Genomic DNA, 16,092 nt, shown 5'->3' on the forward strand with positions numbered 1-16,092 from the left:
ATGGGAGACCCACTACCCAATAATGGGACTTATGTTTGTAATATACTGTACTGCATGGCTCTTGTAAGGGGCATTGGAAGTTGCTCCGTCCTAATTTTTGGAAGCTTTTGCTTGGAAGGCATAAGAAAATCCTATGGGAGACCCACTCCCCAATAATGGGACTTATGTTTGTAACATGCTCTACTGTATGGTTCTTGTAAGGGGCATTGCAAGTTGCTCCATCCTAATTTTTGAAAGCTTTTGCTTGGAAGCCATAAGCAAATCCTATGGGAGACCCACTCCCCAATAATGGGACTTATGTTTGTAATATGCTGTACTGCATGGCTCTTGTAAGGGGCATTGCAAGTTGCTCCATCCTAATTTTTGGAAGCTTTTGCTTGGAAGGCATAAGCAAATCCTATGGGAGACCCTCTCCCCAATAATGGGACTTATGTTTGTAATATGCTGTACTGCATGGCTCTTGTAAGGGGCATTGCAAGTTGCTCCATCCTAATTGTTGGAAGCTTTTGCTTGGAAGGCATAGGCAAATGCTATGGGAGACCCACTCCCCAATAATGGGACTTATGTTTGTATTATCCTGTACTACATGGTTCATGTAAGGGGCATTGCAAGTTGGTCTGTCCTAATTTTTGGAAGCTTTTGCTTGGAAGGCATAAGCAAATCCTACGGGAGAGCCACTCCCCAATAATGGGACTTATGTTTGTAATATGCTGTACTGCATGGCTCTTGTAAGAGGCATTGCAAGTTGCTCCGTCCTAATTTTTGAAAGCTTTTGCTTGGAAGGCATAAGCAAATAGTATGGGAGACCCACTCCCCAATAATGGGACTTACGTTTGTAATATGTTGTACTGCATGGCTCTTGTAAGGGGCATGGCAAGTTTCTCCTTCCTAATCTTTGGCAGCTTTTGCTTGGAAGGCATAAGAAAATCCTATGGGAGACCCACTCCCCAATAATGGGTCTTATGTTTGTAATATGCTGTACTGCATGGCTCTTGTAAGGGGCATTGCAAGTTGCTCCATCCTAATTTTTGGAAGCTTTTGCTTGGAAGGCATAAGCAAATCCTATGGGAGACCCACTCCCCAATAATGGGACTTATGTTTGTAATATGCTGTACTGCATGGTTCTTGTAAAGGGCATTGCAAGTTGCTCCGTCCTAATTGTTGGAAGCTTTTGCTTGGAAGGCATAAGCAAATACTATGGGAGACCCACTCCCAATAATGGGACTTATGTACTGCAGGGCTCTTGTAAGGGGCATTGCAAGTTGCTCCGTCCTAATTTTTGGAAGTTTTTGCTTGGAAGGCATAAGCAAATCCTATTGGAGACCCACTCCCCAATAATGGGACTTATGTTTGTAATATGCTGTACTGCATGGCACTTGTAAGGGGCACTGCAAGTTGCTCCATCCTAATCTTTGGAAGCTTTTGCTTGGAACACATAAGCAAACACTATGGGAGACCCACTCCCCAATAATGGGACTTATGTTTGTAATATGCTGCACTGCATGGCTCTTGTAAGGGGCATTGCAAGTTGCTCCATACTAATTTTTGGAAGCTTTTGCCTGGAAGGCATAAGCAAATGCTATGGGAGACCCACTCCCCAATAATGGGACTCATCTTTGTAATATGCTGTACTGCATGGTTCTTGTAAGGGGCATTGCAAGTTGCTCCGTCCTAATTGTTGGAAGCTTTTGCTTGGAAGGCATAAGCAAATACTATGGGAGACCCACTCCCCAATAATGGGACGTATGTTTGTAATATGCTGTACTGCAGGGCTCTTGTAAGGGGCATTGCAAGTTGCTCCTTCCTAATTTTTGGAAGCTTTTGCTTGGAAGGCATAAGCAAATCCTATGGGAGACCCACTACCCAATAATGGGACTTATGTTTGTAATATGCTGTACTGCATGGTTCTTGTAAGGGGCACTGCAAGTTGCTCCATCCTAATTTTTGGAAGCTTTTGTTTGGAAGGCATAAGCAAATACTATGGGAGACCCACTCCCCAATAATGGGACTTATGTTTGTAATATGCTGTACTGCATGGCTCTTGTAAGGGGCATTGCAAGTTGCTCCGTCCTAATTTTTGGAAGCTTTTGCTTGGAAGGCATGAGCAAATACTATGGGAGACTAACTCCCCAATAATGGGACTTATGTTTGTAATATGCTGTACTGCATGGCTCTTGTAAGGGGCATTGCAAGTTGCTCCGTCCTAATTTTTGGAAGCTTTTGCTTGGAAGGCATAAGCAAATACTATGGGAGACCCACTCCCCAATAATGGGAATTATGTTTGTAATATGCTGTACTGCATGGCTCTTGTAAGGGGCACTGCAAGTTGCTCCATCCTAATCTTTGGAAGCTTTTGCTTGGAAGGCATAAGCAAATCCTATGGGAGACCCACTCCCCACTAATGGGACTTATGTTTGTAATATGCTGTACTGCATGGCTCTTGTAAGGGGCATTGCAAGTTGCTCCATCCTAATTTTTGGAAGCTTTTGCTTGGAAGGCATAAGCAAATCCTATGGGAGACCCACTCCCCAATAATGGGACTTATGTTTGTAATATGCTGTACTGCATGGTTCTTGTAAGGGGCATTGCAAGTTGCTCCGTCCTAATTTTTGGAAGCTTTTGCTTGGAAGGCATAAGCAAATACTATGGGAGACCCACTTCCCAATAATGGGACTTATGTTTTTAATATGCTGTACTGCATGGTTCTTGTAAGGGGCATTGCAAGTTGCTCCGTCCTAATTGTTGGAAGCTTTTGCTTGGAAGGCATAAGCAAATACTATGGGAGACCCACTCCCCAATAATGGGACTTATGATTGTAATATGCTGTACTGCAGGGCTCTTGTAAGGGGCATTGCAAGTTGCTCCTTCCTAATTTTTGGAAGCTTTTGCTTGGAAGGCATAAGAAAATAATATGGGAGACCCACTCCCCAATAATGGGACTTATGTTTCTAATATGCTGTACTGCATGGCTCTTGTAAGGGGCATTGCAAGTTGCTCCGTCCTAATTTTTGGAAGCTTTTGCTTGGAAGGCATAAGCAAATCCTATGGAAGACCTACTCCCCAATAATGGGACTTATGTTTGTAATATGCTGTACTGCATGGTTCTTGCAAGGGGCATTGCAAGTTGCTCCGTCCTAATTTTTGGAAGCTTTTGCTTGGAAGACATAAGCAAATACTATGGGAGACCCACTCCCCAATAATGGGACTTATGTTTGTAATATGCTGTACTGCATGGTTCTTGTAAGGGGCATTGCAAGTTGCTCCGTCCTAATTGTTGGAAGCTTTTGCTTGGAAGGCATAAGCAAATACTATGGGAGACCCACTCCCCAATAATGGGACTTATGTTTGTAATATGCTGTACTGCAGGGCTCTTGTAAGGGGCATTGCAAGTTGCTCCTTCCTAATTTTTGGAAGCTTTTGCTTGGAAGGCATAAGCAAATCCTATGGGAGACCCACTACCCAATAATGGGACTTATGTTTGTAATATACTGTACTGCATGGCTCTTGTAAGGGGCATTGGAAGTTGCTCCGTCCTAATTTTTGGAAGCTTTTGCTTGGAAGGCATAAGAAAATCCTATGGGAGACCCACTCCCCAATAATGGGACTTATGTTTGTAACATGCTCTACTGTATGGTTCTTGTAAGGGGCATTGCAAGTTGCTCCATCCTAATTTTTGAAAGCTTTTGCTTGGAAGCCATAAGCAAATCCTATGGGAGACCCACTCCCCAATAATGGGACTTATGTTTGTAATATGCTGTACTGCATGGCTCTTGTAAGGGGCATTGCAAGTTGCTCCATCCTAATTTTTGGAAGCTTTTGCTTGGAAGGCATAAGCAAATCCTATGGGAGACCCTCTCCCCAATAATGGGACTTATGTTTGTAATATGCTGTACTGCATGGCTCTTGTAAGGGGCATTGCAAGTTGCTCCATCCTAATTGTTGGAAGCTTTTGCTTGGAAGGCATAGGCAAATGCTATGGGAGACCCACTCCCCAATAATGGGACTTATGTTTGTATTATCCTGTACTACATGGTTCATGTAAGGGGCATTGCAAGTTGGTCTGTCCTAATTTTTGGAAGCTTTTGCTTGGAAGGCATAAGCAAATCCTACGGGAGAGCCACTCCCCAATAATGGGACTTATGTTTGTAATATGCTGTACTGCATGGCTCTTGTAAGAGGCATTGCAAGTTGCTCCGTCCTAATTTTTGAAAGCTTTTGCTTGGAAGGCATAAGCAAATAGTATGGGAGACCCACTCCCCAATAATGGGACTTACGTTTGTAATATGTTGTACTGCATGGCTCTTGTAAGGGGCATGGCAAGTTTCTCCTTCCTAATCTTTGGCAGCTTTTGCTTGGAAGGCATAAGAAAATCCTATGGGAGACCCACTCCCCAATAATGGGTCTTATGTTTGTAATATGCTGTACTGCATGGCTCTTGTAAGGGGCATTGCAAGTTGCTCCATCCTAATTTTTGGAAGCTTTTGCTTGGAAGGCATAAGCAAATCCTATGGGAGACCCACTCCCCAATAATGGGACTTATGTTTGTAATATGCTGTACTGCATGGTTCTTGTAAAGGGCATTGCAAGTTGCTCCGTCCTAATTGTTGGAAGCTTTTGCTTGGAAGGCATAAGCAAATACTATGGGAGACCCACTCCCAATAATGGGACTTATGTACTGCAGGGCTCTTGTAAGGGGCATTGCAAGTTGCTCCGTCCTAATTTTTGGAAGTTTTTGCTTGGAAGGCATAAGCAAATCCTATTGGAGACCCACTCCCCAATAATGGGACTTATGTTTGTAATATGCTGTACTGCATGGCACTTGTAAGGGGCACTGCAAGTTGCTCCATCCTAATCTTTGGAAGCTTTTGCTTGGAACACATAAGCAAACACTATGGGAGACCCACTCCCCAATAATGGGACTTATGTTTGTAATATGCTGCACTGCATGGCTCTGGTAAGGGGCATTGCAAGTTCCTCCATACTAATTTTTGGAAGCTTTTGCCTGGAAGGCATAAGCAAATGCTATGGGAGACCCACTCCCCAATAATGGGACTCATCTTTGTAATATGCTGTACTGCATGGTTCTTGTAAGGGGCACTGCAAGTTGCTCCATCCTAATTTTTGGAAGCTTTTGTTTGGAAGGCATAAGCAAATACTGTGGGAGACCCACTCCCCAATAATGGGACTTATGTTTGTAATATGCTGTACTGCATGGCTCTTGTAAGGGGCATTGCAAGTTGCTCCGTCTTAATTTTTGGAAGCTTTTGCTTGGAAGGCATAAGCAAATACTATGGGAGACCAACTCCCCAATAATGGGACTTATGTTTGTAAAATGCTGTACTGCATGGCTCTTGTAAGGGGCATTGCAAGTTGCTCCGTCCTAATTTTTGGAAGCTTTTGCTTGGAAGGCATAAGCAAATATTATGGGAGACCCACTCCCCAATAATGGGACTTATGTTTGTAATATGCTGTACTGCATGGCTCTTGTAAGGGGCATTGCAAGTTGCTCCATCCTAATTTTTGGAAGCTTTTGCTTGGAAGGCATAAGCAAATCCTATGGGAGACCCACTCCCCAATAATGGGACTTATGTTTGTAATATGCTGTACTGCATGGTTCTTGTAAGGGGCATTGCAAGTTGCTCCGTCCTAATTTTTGGAAGCTTTTGCTTGGAAGGCATAAGCAAATACTATGGGAGACCCACTTCCCAATAATGGGACTTATGTTTGTAATATGCTGTACTGCATGGTTCTTGTAAGGGGCATTGCAAGTTGCTCCGTCCTAATTGTTGGAAGCTTTTGCTTGGAAGGCATAAGCAAATACTATGGGAGACCCACTCCCCAATAATGGGACTTATGTTTGTAATATGCTGTACTGCAGGGCTCTTGTAAGGGGCATTGCAAGTTGCTCCTTCCTAATTTTTGGAAGCTTTTGCTTGGAAGGCATAAGAAAATGCTATGGGAGACCCACACCCCAATAATGGGACTTATGTTTCTAATATGCTGTACTGCATGGCTCTTGTAAGGGGCATTGCAAGTTGCTCCGTCCTAATTTTTGAAAGCTTTTGCTTGGAAGGCATAAGCAAATCCTATGGAAGACCTACTCCCCAATAATGGGACTTATGTTTGTAATATGCTGTACTGCATGGTTCTTGCAAGGGGCATTGCAAGTTGCTCCGTCCTAATTTTTGGAAGCTTTTGCTTGGAAGACATAAGCAAATCCTATGGGAGACCCACTCCCCAATAATGGGACTTATGTTTGTAATATGCTGTACTGCATGGTTCTTGTAAGGGGCATTGCAAGTTGCTCCGTCCTAATTGTTGGAAGCTTTTGCTTGGAAGGCATAAGCAAATACTATGGGAGACCCACTCCCCAATAATGGGACTTATGTTTGTAATATGCTGTACTGCAGGGCTCTTGTAAGGGGCATTGCAAGTTGCTCCTTCCTAATTTTTGGAAGCTTTTGCTTGGAAGGCATAAGCAAATCCTATGGGAGACCCACTACCCAATAATGGGACTTATGTTTGTAATATGCTGTACTGCATGGCTCTTGTAAGGGGCATTGGAAGTTGCTCCGTCCTAATTTTTGGAAGCTTTTGCTTGGAAGGCATAAGAAAATCCTATGGGAGACCCACTCCCCAATAATGGGACTTATGTTTGTAACATGCTCTACTGTATGGTTCTTGTAAGGGGCATTGCAAGTTGCTCCATCCTAATTTTTGAAAGCTTTTGCTTGGAAGCCATAAGCAAATCCTATGGGAGACCCACTCCCCAATAATGGGACTTATGTTTGTAATATGCTGTACTGCATGGCTCTTGTAAGGGGCATTGCAAGTTGCTCCATCCTAATTTTTGGAAGCTTTTGCTTGGAAGGCATAAGCAAATACTATGGGAGACCCACTCCCCAATAATGGGACTTATGTTTGTAATATGCTGAACTGCAGGGCTTTTGTAAGGGGCATTGCAAGTTGCTCCGTCCTAATATTTGGAAGCTTTTGCTTGGAAGGCATAAGCAAATCCTATGGGAGACCCTGTCCCCAATAATGGGACTTATGTTTGTAATATGCTGTACTGCATGGCTCTTGTAAGGGGCATTGCAAGTTGCTCCGTCCTAATTTCTGGAAGCTTTTGCTTGGAAGGCATAAGCAAATCCTATGGGAGACCCACTCCCCAATAATGGGACTTATGTTTGTAATATCCTGTACTACATGGTTCATGTAAGGGGCATTGCAAGTTGGTCTGTCCTAATTTTTGGAAGCTTTTGCTTGGAAGGCATAAGCAAATCCTACGGGAGACCCACTCCCCAATAATGGGACTTATGTTTGTAATATGCTGTACTGCATGGCTCTTGTAAGGGGCATTGCAAGTTGCTCCGTCCTAATTTTTGGAAGCTTTTGCTTGGAAGGCATAAGCAAATACTATGGGAGACCCACTCCCCAATAATGGGACTTACGTTTGTAATATGTTGTACTGCATGGCTCTTGTAAGGGGCATGGCAAGTTTCTCCTTCCTAATCTTTGGCAGCTTTTGCTTGGAAGGCATTAGAAAATCCTATGGGAGACCCACTCCCCAATAATGGGTCTTATGTTTGTAATATGCTGTACTGCATGGCTATTGTAAGGGGCATTGCAAGTTGCTCCATCCTAATTTTTGGAAGCTTTTGCTTGGAAGGCATAAGCAAATCCTATGGGAGACCCACTCCCCAATAATGGGACTTATGTTTGTAATATGCTGTACTGCATGGCTCTTGTAAGGGGCACTGCAAGTTGCTCCATCCTAATTTTTGGAAGCTTTTGCTTGGAAGGCATAAGCAAATCCTAAGGAAGACCTACTCCCCAATAATGGGACTTATGTTTGTAATATGCAGTACTGCATCGTTCTTGTAAGGGGCATTGCAAGTTGCTCCATCCTAATTTTTGGAAGCTTTTGCTTGGAAGGCATAAGCAAATCCTATGGGAGATCCACTCCCCAATAATGGGACTTATGTTTGTAATATGCTGTACTGCATGGTTCTTGTAAGGGGCATTGCAATTTGCTCCATCCTAATTGTTGGAAGCTTTTGCTTGGAAGGCATAAGCAAATACTGTGGGAGACCCACTCCCCAATAATGGGACTTATGTTTGTAATATGCTGTACTGCAGGGCTCTTGTAAGTGGCATTGCAAGTTGCTCCTTCCTAATTTTTGGAAGCTTTTGCTTGGAAGGCATAAGCAAATACTATGGTAGACCCACTCCCCAATAATGGGACTTATGTTTGTAATATGCTGTACTGCATGGCTCTTGTAAGGGGCATTGCAAGTTGCTCCGTACTAATTTTTGGAAGCTTTTGCTTGGAAGGCATAAGCAAATCCTATGGAAGACCTACTCCCCAATAATGGGACTTATGTTTGTAATATGCTGTACTGCATGGTTCTTGTAAGGGGCATTGCAAGTTGCTCCGTCCTAATTTTTGGAAGCTTTTGCTTGGAAGGCATAAGCAAATACTATGGGAGACCCACTTCCCAATAATGGGACTTATGTTTGTAATATGCTGTACTGCATGGTTCTTGTAGGGGCATTGCAAGTTGCTCCGTCCTAATTGTTGGAAGCTTTTGCTTGGAAGGCATAAGCAAATACTATGGGAGACCCACTCCCCAATAATGGGACTTATGTTTGTAATATGCTGTACTGCAGGGCTCTTGTAAGGGGCATTGCAAGTTGCTCCTTCCTAATTTTTGGAAGCTTTTGCTTGGAAGGCATTAGAAAATACTATGGGAGACCCACTCCCCAATAATGGGACTTATGTTTGTAATATGCTGTACTGCATGGCTCTTGTAAGGGGCATTGCAAGTTGCTCCGTCCTAATTTTTGGAAGCTTTTGCTTGGAAGGCATAAGCAAATCCTATGGAAGACCTACTCCCCAATAATGGGACTTATGTTTGTAATATGCTGTACTGCATGGTTCTTGTAAGGGGCATTGCAAGTTGCTCCGTCCTAATTTTTGGAAGCTTTTGCTTGGAAGACATAAGCAAATACTATGGGAGACCCACTCCCCAATAATGGGACTTATGTTTGTAATATGCTGTACTGCATGGTTCTTGTAAGGGGCATTGCAAGTTGCTCCGTCCTAATTGTTGGAAGCTTTTGCTTGGAAGGCATAAGCAAATACTATGGGAGACCCACTCCCCAATAATGGGACTTATGTTTGTAATATGCTGTACTGCAGGGCTCTTGTAAGGGGCATTGCAAGTTGCTCCTTCCTAATTTTTGGAAGCTTTTGCTTGGAAGGCATAAGCAAATCCTATGGGAGACCCACTATCCAATAATGGGACTTATGTTTGTAATATGCTGTACTGCATAGCTCTTGTAAGGGGCATTGCAAGTTGCTCCATCCTAATTTTTGGAAGCTTTTGCTTGGAAGGCATAAGAAAATTCTATGGGAGACCCACTCCCCAATAATGGGACTTATGTTTGTAACATGCTCTACTGTATGGTTCTTGTAAGGGGCATTGCAAGTTGCTCCATCCTAATTTTTGAAAGCTTTTGCTTGGAAGCCATAAGCAAATCCTATGGGAGACCCACTCCCCAATAATGGGACTTATCTTTGTAATATGCTGTACTGCATGGCTCTTGTAAGGGGCATTGCAAGTTGCTCCATCCTAATCTTTGGAAGCTTTTGCTTGGAAGGCATAAGCAAATCCTATGGGAGACCCACTCCCCAATAATGGGTCTTATGTTTGTAATATGCTGTACTGCATGGCTCTTGTAAGGGGCATTGCAAGTTGCTCCGTACTAATTTTTGGAAGCTTTTGCTTGGAAGGCATAAGCAAATCCTATGGAAGACCTACTCCCCAATAATGGGACTTATGTTTGTAATATGCTGTACTGCTTGGTTCTTGTAAGGGGCATTGCAAGTTGCTCCGTCCTAATTTTTGGAAGCTTTTGCTTGGAAGACATAAGCAAATACTATGGGAGACCCACTTCCCAATAATGGGACTTATGTTTGTAATATGCTGTACTGCATGGTTCTTGTAAGGGGCATTGCAAGTTGCTCCGTCCTAATTGTTGGAAGCTTTTGTTTGGAAGGCATAAGCAAATACTATGGGAGACCCACTCCCCAATAATGGGACTAATGTTTGTAATATGCTGTACTGCAGGGCTCTTGTAAGGGGCATTGCAAGTTGCTCCTTCCTAATTTTTGGAAGCTTTTGCTTAGAAGGCATAAGAAAATACTATGGGAGACCCACTCCCCAATAATGGGACTTATGTTTGTAATATGCTGTACTGCATGGCTCTTGTAAGGGGCATTGCAAGTTGCTCCGTCCTAATTTTTGAAAGCTTTTTCTTGGAAGGCATAAGCAAATACTATGGGAGACCCACTCCCCAATAATGGGACTTACGTTTGTAATATGTTGTACTGCATGGCTCTTGTAAGGGGCATGGCAAGTTTCTCCTTCCTAATCTTTGGCAGCTTTTGCTTGGAAGGCATAAGAAAATCCTATGGGAGACCCACTCCCCAATAATGGGTCTTATGTTTGTAATATGCTGTACTGCATGGCTCTTGTAAGGGGCATTGCAAGTTGCTCCATCCTAATTTTTGGAAGCTTTTGCTTGGAAGGCATAAGCAAATCCTATGGGAGACCCACTCCCCAATAATGGGACTTATGTTTGTAATATGCTGTACTGCATGGTTCTTGTAAAGGGCATTGCAAGTTGCTCCGTCCTAATTGTTGGAAGCTTTTGCTTGGAAGGCATAAGCAAATACTATGGGAGACCGACTCCCAATAATGGGACTTATGTACTGCAGGGCTCTTGTAAGGGGCATTGCAAGTTGCTCCATCCTAATTTTTGGAAGCTTTTGCTTGGAAGGCATAAGAAAATCCTATGGGAGACCCACTCCCCAATAATGGGACTTATATTTGTAACATGCTCTACTGTATGGTTCTTGTAAGGGGCATTGCAAGTTGCTCCATCCTAATTTTTGAAAGCTTTTGCTTGGAAGCCATAAGCAAATCCTATGGGAGACCCACTCCCCAATAATGGGACTTATGTTTGTAATATGCTGTACTGCATGGCTCTTGTAAGGGGCATTGCAAGTTGCTCCATCCTAATTTTTGGAAGCTTTTGCTTGGAAGGCATAAGCAAATACTATGGGAGACCAACTCCCCAATAATGGGACTTATGTTTGTAATATGCTGTACTGCATGGCTCTTGTAAGGGGCATTGCAAGTTGCTCCGTCCTAATTTCTGGAAGCTTTTGCTTGGAAGGCATAAGCAAATCCTATGGGAGACCCACTCCCCAATAATGGGACTTATGTTTGTAATATCCTGTACTACATGGTTCATGTAAGGGGCATTGCAAGTTGCTCTGTCCTAATTTTTGGAAGCTTTTGCTTGGAAGTCATAAGCAAATCCTACGGGAGACCCACTCCACAATAATGGGACTTATGTTTGTAATATGCTGTACTGCATGGCTCTTGTAAGGGGCATTGCAAGTTGCTCCGTCCTAATTTTTGGAAGCTTTTGCTTGGAAGGCATAAGCAAATACTATGGGAGACCCACTCCCCAATAATGGGACTTACGTTTGTAATATGTTGTACTGCATGGCTCTTGTAAGGGGCATGGCAAGTTTCTCCTTCCTAATCTTTGGAAGCTTTTGCTTGGAAGGCATAAGCAAATCCTATAGGAGACCCACTCCCCAATAATGGGTCTTATGTTTGTAATATGCTGTACTGCATGGCTCTTGTAAGGGGCATTGCAAGTTGCTCCATCCTAATTTTTGAAAGCTTTTGCTTGGAAGGCATAAGCAAATCCTATGGGAGACCAATTCCCCAATAATGGGACTTATGTTTGTAATATGCTGTACTGCATGGTTCTTGTAAAGGGCATTGCAAGTTGCTCCGTCCTAATTGTTGGAAGCTTTTGCTTGGAAGGCATAAGCAAATACTATGGGAGACCCACTCCCCAATAATGGGACTTATGTTTGTAATATGCTGAACTGCAGGGCTCTTGTAAGGGGCATTGCAAGTTGCTCCGTCCTAATATTTGGAAGCTTTTGCTTGGAAGGCATAAGCAAATCTGATGGGAGACCCTCTCCCCAATAATGGGACTTATGTTTGTAATATGCTGTACTGCATGGCTCTTGTAAGGGGCATTGCAAGTTGCTCCGTCCTAATTTCTGGAAGCTTTTGCTTGGAAGGCATAAGCAAATCCTATGGGAGACCCACTCCCCAATAATGGGACTTATGTTTGTAATATCTTGTACTACATGGTTCATGTAAGGGGCATTGCAAGTTGCTCTGTCCTAATTTTTGGAAGCTTTTGCTTGGAAGTCATAAGCAAATCCTACGGGAGACCCACTCCACAATAATGGGACTTATATTTGTAACATGCTCTACTGTATGGTTCTTGTAAGGGGCATTGCAAGTTCCTCCATCCTAATTTTTGAAAGCTTTTGCTTGGAAGCCATAAGCAAATCCTATGGGAGACCCACTCCCCAATAATGGGACTTATGTTTGTAATATGCTGTACTGCATGGCTCTTGTAAGGGGCATTGCAAGTTGCTCCATCCTAATTTTTGGAAGCTTTTGCTTGGAAGGCATAAGCAAATACTATGGGAGACCAACTCCCCAATAATGGGACTTATGTTTGTAATATGCTGTACTGCATGGCTCTTGTAAGGGGCATTGCAAGTTGCTCCGTCCTAATTTCTGGAAGCTTTTGCTTGGAAGGCATAAGCAAATCCTATGGGAGACCCAATCCCCAATAATGGGACTTATGTTTGTAATATCCTGTACTACATGGTTCATGTAAGGGGCATTGCAAGTTGCTCTGTCCTAATTTTTGGAAGCTTTTGCTTGGAAGTCATAAGCAAATCCTACGGGAGACCCACTCCACAATAATGGGACTTATGTTTGTAATATGCTGTACTGCATGGCTCTTGTAAGGGGCATTGCAAGTTGCTCCGTCCTAATTTTTGGAAGCTTTTGCTTGGAAGGCATAAGCAAATACTATGGGAGACCCACTCCCCAATAATGGGACTTACGTTTGTAATATGTTGTACTGCATGGCTCTTGTAAGGGGCATGGCAAGTTTCTCCTTCCTAATCTTTGGAAGCTTTTGCTTGGAAGGCATAAGCAAATCCTATGGGAGACCCACTCCCCAATAATGGGTCTTATGTTTGTAATATGCTGTACTGCATGGCTCTTGTAAGGGGCATTGCAAGTAGCTCCATCCTAATTTTTGGAAGCTTTTGCTTGGAAGGCATAAGCAAATCCTATGGGAGACCCATTCCCCAATAATGGGACTTATGTTTGTAATATGCTGTACTGCATGGTTCTTGTAAAGGGCATTGCAAGTTGCTCCGTCCTAATTGTTGGAAGCTTGTGCTTGGAAGGCATAAGCAAATACTATGGGAGACCCACTCCCCAATAATGGGACTTATGTTTGTAATATGCTGAACTGCAGGGCTCTTGTAAGGGGCATTGCAAGTTGCTCCGTCCTAATATTTGGAAGCTTTTGCTTGGAAGGCATAAGCAAATCCGATGGGAGACCCTCTCCCCAATAATGGGACTTATGTTTGTAATATGCTGTACTGCATGGCTCTTGTAAGGGGCATTGCAAGTTGCTCCGTCCTAATTTCTGGAAGCTTTTGCTTGGAAGGCATAAGCAAATCCTATGGGAGACCCACTCCCCAATAATGGGACTTATGTTTGTAATATCCTGTACTACATGGTTCATGTAAGGGGCATTGCAAGTTGCTCTGTCCTAATTTTTGGAAGCTTTTGCTTGGAAGTCATAAGCAAATCCTACGGGAGACCCACTCCACAATAATGGGACTTATGTTTGTAATATGCTGTACTGCATGGCTCTTGTAAGGGGCATTGCAAGTTGCTCCGTCCTAATTTTTGGAAGCTTTTGCTTGGAAGGCATAAGCAAATACTATGGGAGACCCACTCCCCAATAATGGGACTTACGTTTGTAATATGTTGTACTGCATGGCTCTTGTAAGGGGCATGGCAAGTTTCTCCTTCCTAATCTTTGGAAGCTTTTGCTTGGAAGGCATAAGCAAATCCTATGGGAGACCCACTCCCCAATAATGGGTCTTATGTTTGTAATATGCTGTACTGCATGGCTCTTGTAAGGGGCATTGCAAGTTGCTCCATCCTAATTTTTGGAAGCTTTTGCTTGGAAGGCATAAGCAAATCCTATGGGAGACCCATTCCCCAATAATGGGACTTATGTTTGTAATATGCTGTACTGCATGGTTCTTGTAAAGGGCATTGCAAGTTGCTCCGTCCTAATTGTTGGAAGCTTTTGCTTGGAAGGCATAAGCAAATACTATGGGAGACCCACTCCCAATAATGGGACTTATGTACTGCAGGGCTCTTGTAAGGGGCATTGCAAGTTGCTCCGTCCTAATTTTTGGAAGTTTTTGCTTGGAAGGCATAAGCAAATCCTATGGGAGACCCACGCCCCAATAATGGGACTTATGTTTGTAATATGCTGTACTGCATGGCTCTTGTAAGGGGCATTGCAAGTTGCTCCTTCCTAATTTTTGGAAGCTTTTGCTTGGAAGGCGTAAGCAAATACTATGGGAGACCCACTACCCAATAATGGGACTTATGTTTGTAATATGCTGTACTACATGGCTCTTGCACGGGGCATTGCAAGTTGCTCCATCCTAATTTTTGGAAGCTTTTGCTTGGAAGGCATAAGCAAATCCTATGGGAGACCCACTCCCCAATAATGGGACATATGTTTGTAATATGCTGTACTGCATGGTTCTTGTAAGGGGCATTGCAAGTTGCTCAGTCTTAATTTTTGGAAGCTTTTGCTTGGAAGGCATAAGCAAATACTATGGGAGACCCACTCCCCAATAATGGGACTTATGTTTGTAATATGCTGTACTGCATGGCTCTTGTAAGGGGCATTGCAAGTTGCTCCGTCCAAATTTTTGGAAGCTTTTGCTTGGAAGGCATAAGCAAATACTATGGGAGACCCACTCCCCAATAATGGGACTTATGTTTGTAATATGCTGTACTGCATGGCTCTTGTAAGGGGCACTGAAAGTTGCTCCATCCTAATTTTTGGAAGCTTTTGCTTGGAAGACATAAGCAAATCCTATGGAAGACCTACTCCCCAATAATGGGACTTATGTTTGTAATATGCTGTACTGCATCGTTCTTGTAAGGGGCATTGCAAGTTGCTCCGTCCTAATTTTTGGAAGCTTTTGCTTGGAACACATAAGCAAACACTATGGGAGACCCACTCCCCAATAATGGGACTTATGTTTGTAATATGCTGTACTGCATGGTTCTTGTAAGGGGAATTGCAAGTTGCTACATCCTATATGTTGGAAGCTTTTGCTTGGAAGGCATAAGCAAATAGTATGGGAGACCCACTCCCCAATAATGGGACTTATGTTTGTAATATGCTGTACTGCATGGCTCTTGTAAGGGGCATTGCAAGTTGCTCCGTCCTAATTTTTGGAAGCTTTTGCTTGGAAGGCCTAAGCAAATCCTATGGGAGACCCACTCCCCAATAATGGGACTTATGTTTGTAATATGCTGTACTGCATGGCTCTTGTAAGGGGCATTGCAAGTTGGTCCATCCTAATTTTTGGAAGCTTTTGCTTGGAAGGCATAAGCAAATCCTATGGGAGTCCCACTCCCCAATAACGGGACTTATGTTTGTAATATGCTGTACTGCATGGCTCTTGTAAGGGGCATTGCAAGTTGCTCCGTCCTAATTTTCAGAAGCTTTTGCTTGTGTAACGGGTCTGGGAGGCGGAACCTCTGAGCTACTATACAAGGGGGCGGTCCTTGTAAGGGAGCGGGTGGCGACCAGGGAAGACGGGCAGGCAGTCACAGCAGGTGACCGGGACAGTCTCTGAGTGAACGGGCTGGAGGTCACGGCAAGTGACCGGGGCAGTCTCTGGATGAACGGGCAGGAGATCACGGCAAGTGACCGGGGCAGTCTCTGGATGAACGGGCAGGAGGTCACGGCAAGTGACCGGGGCAGTCTCTGGATGAACGGGCCGGAGGTCACGGCAAGTGACCGGGGCAGTCTCTGGGTAAAGGGTTGGTACGACCTGTGGCGGCTGATGGTAGACGT

The sequence above is a fragment of the Phyllobates terribilis genome, unplaced genomic scaffold, assembly GCF_046119375.1.
Source record: "Phyllobates terribilis strain yellow unplaced genomic scaffold, ASM4611937v1 Scaffold_5__5_contigs__length_657084704, whole genome shotgun sequence".
Taxonomy (NCBI): Eukaryota; Metazoa; Chordata; class Amphibia; order Anura; family Dendrobatidae; genus Phyllobates; species Phyllobates terribilis.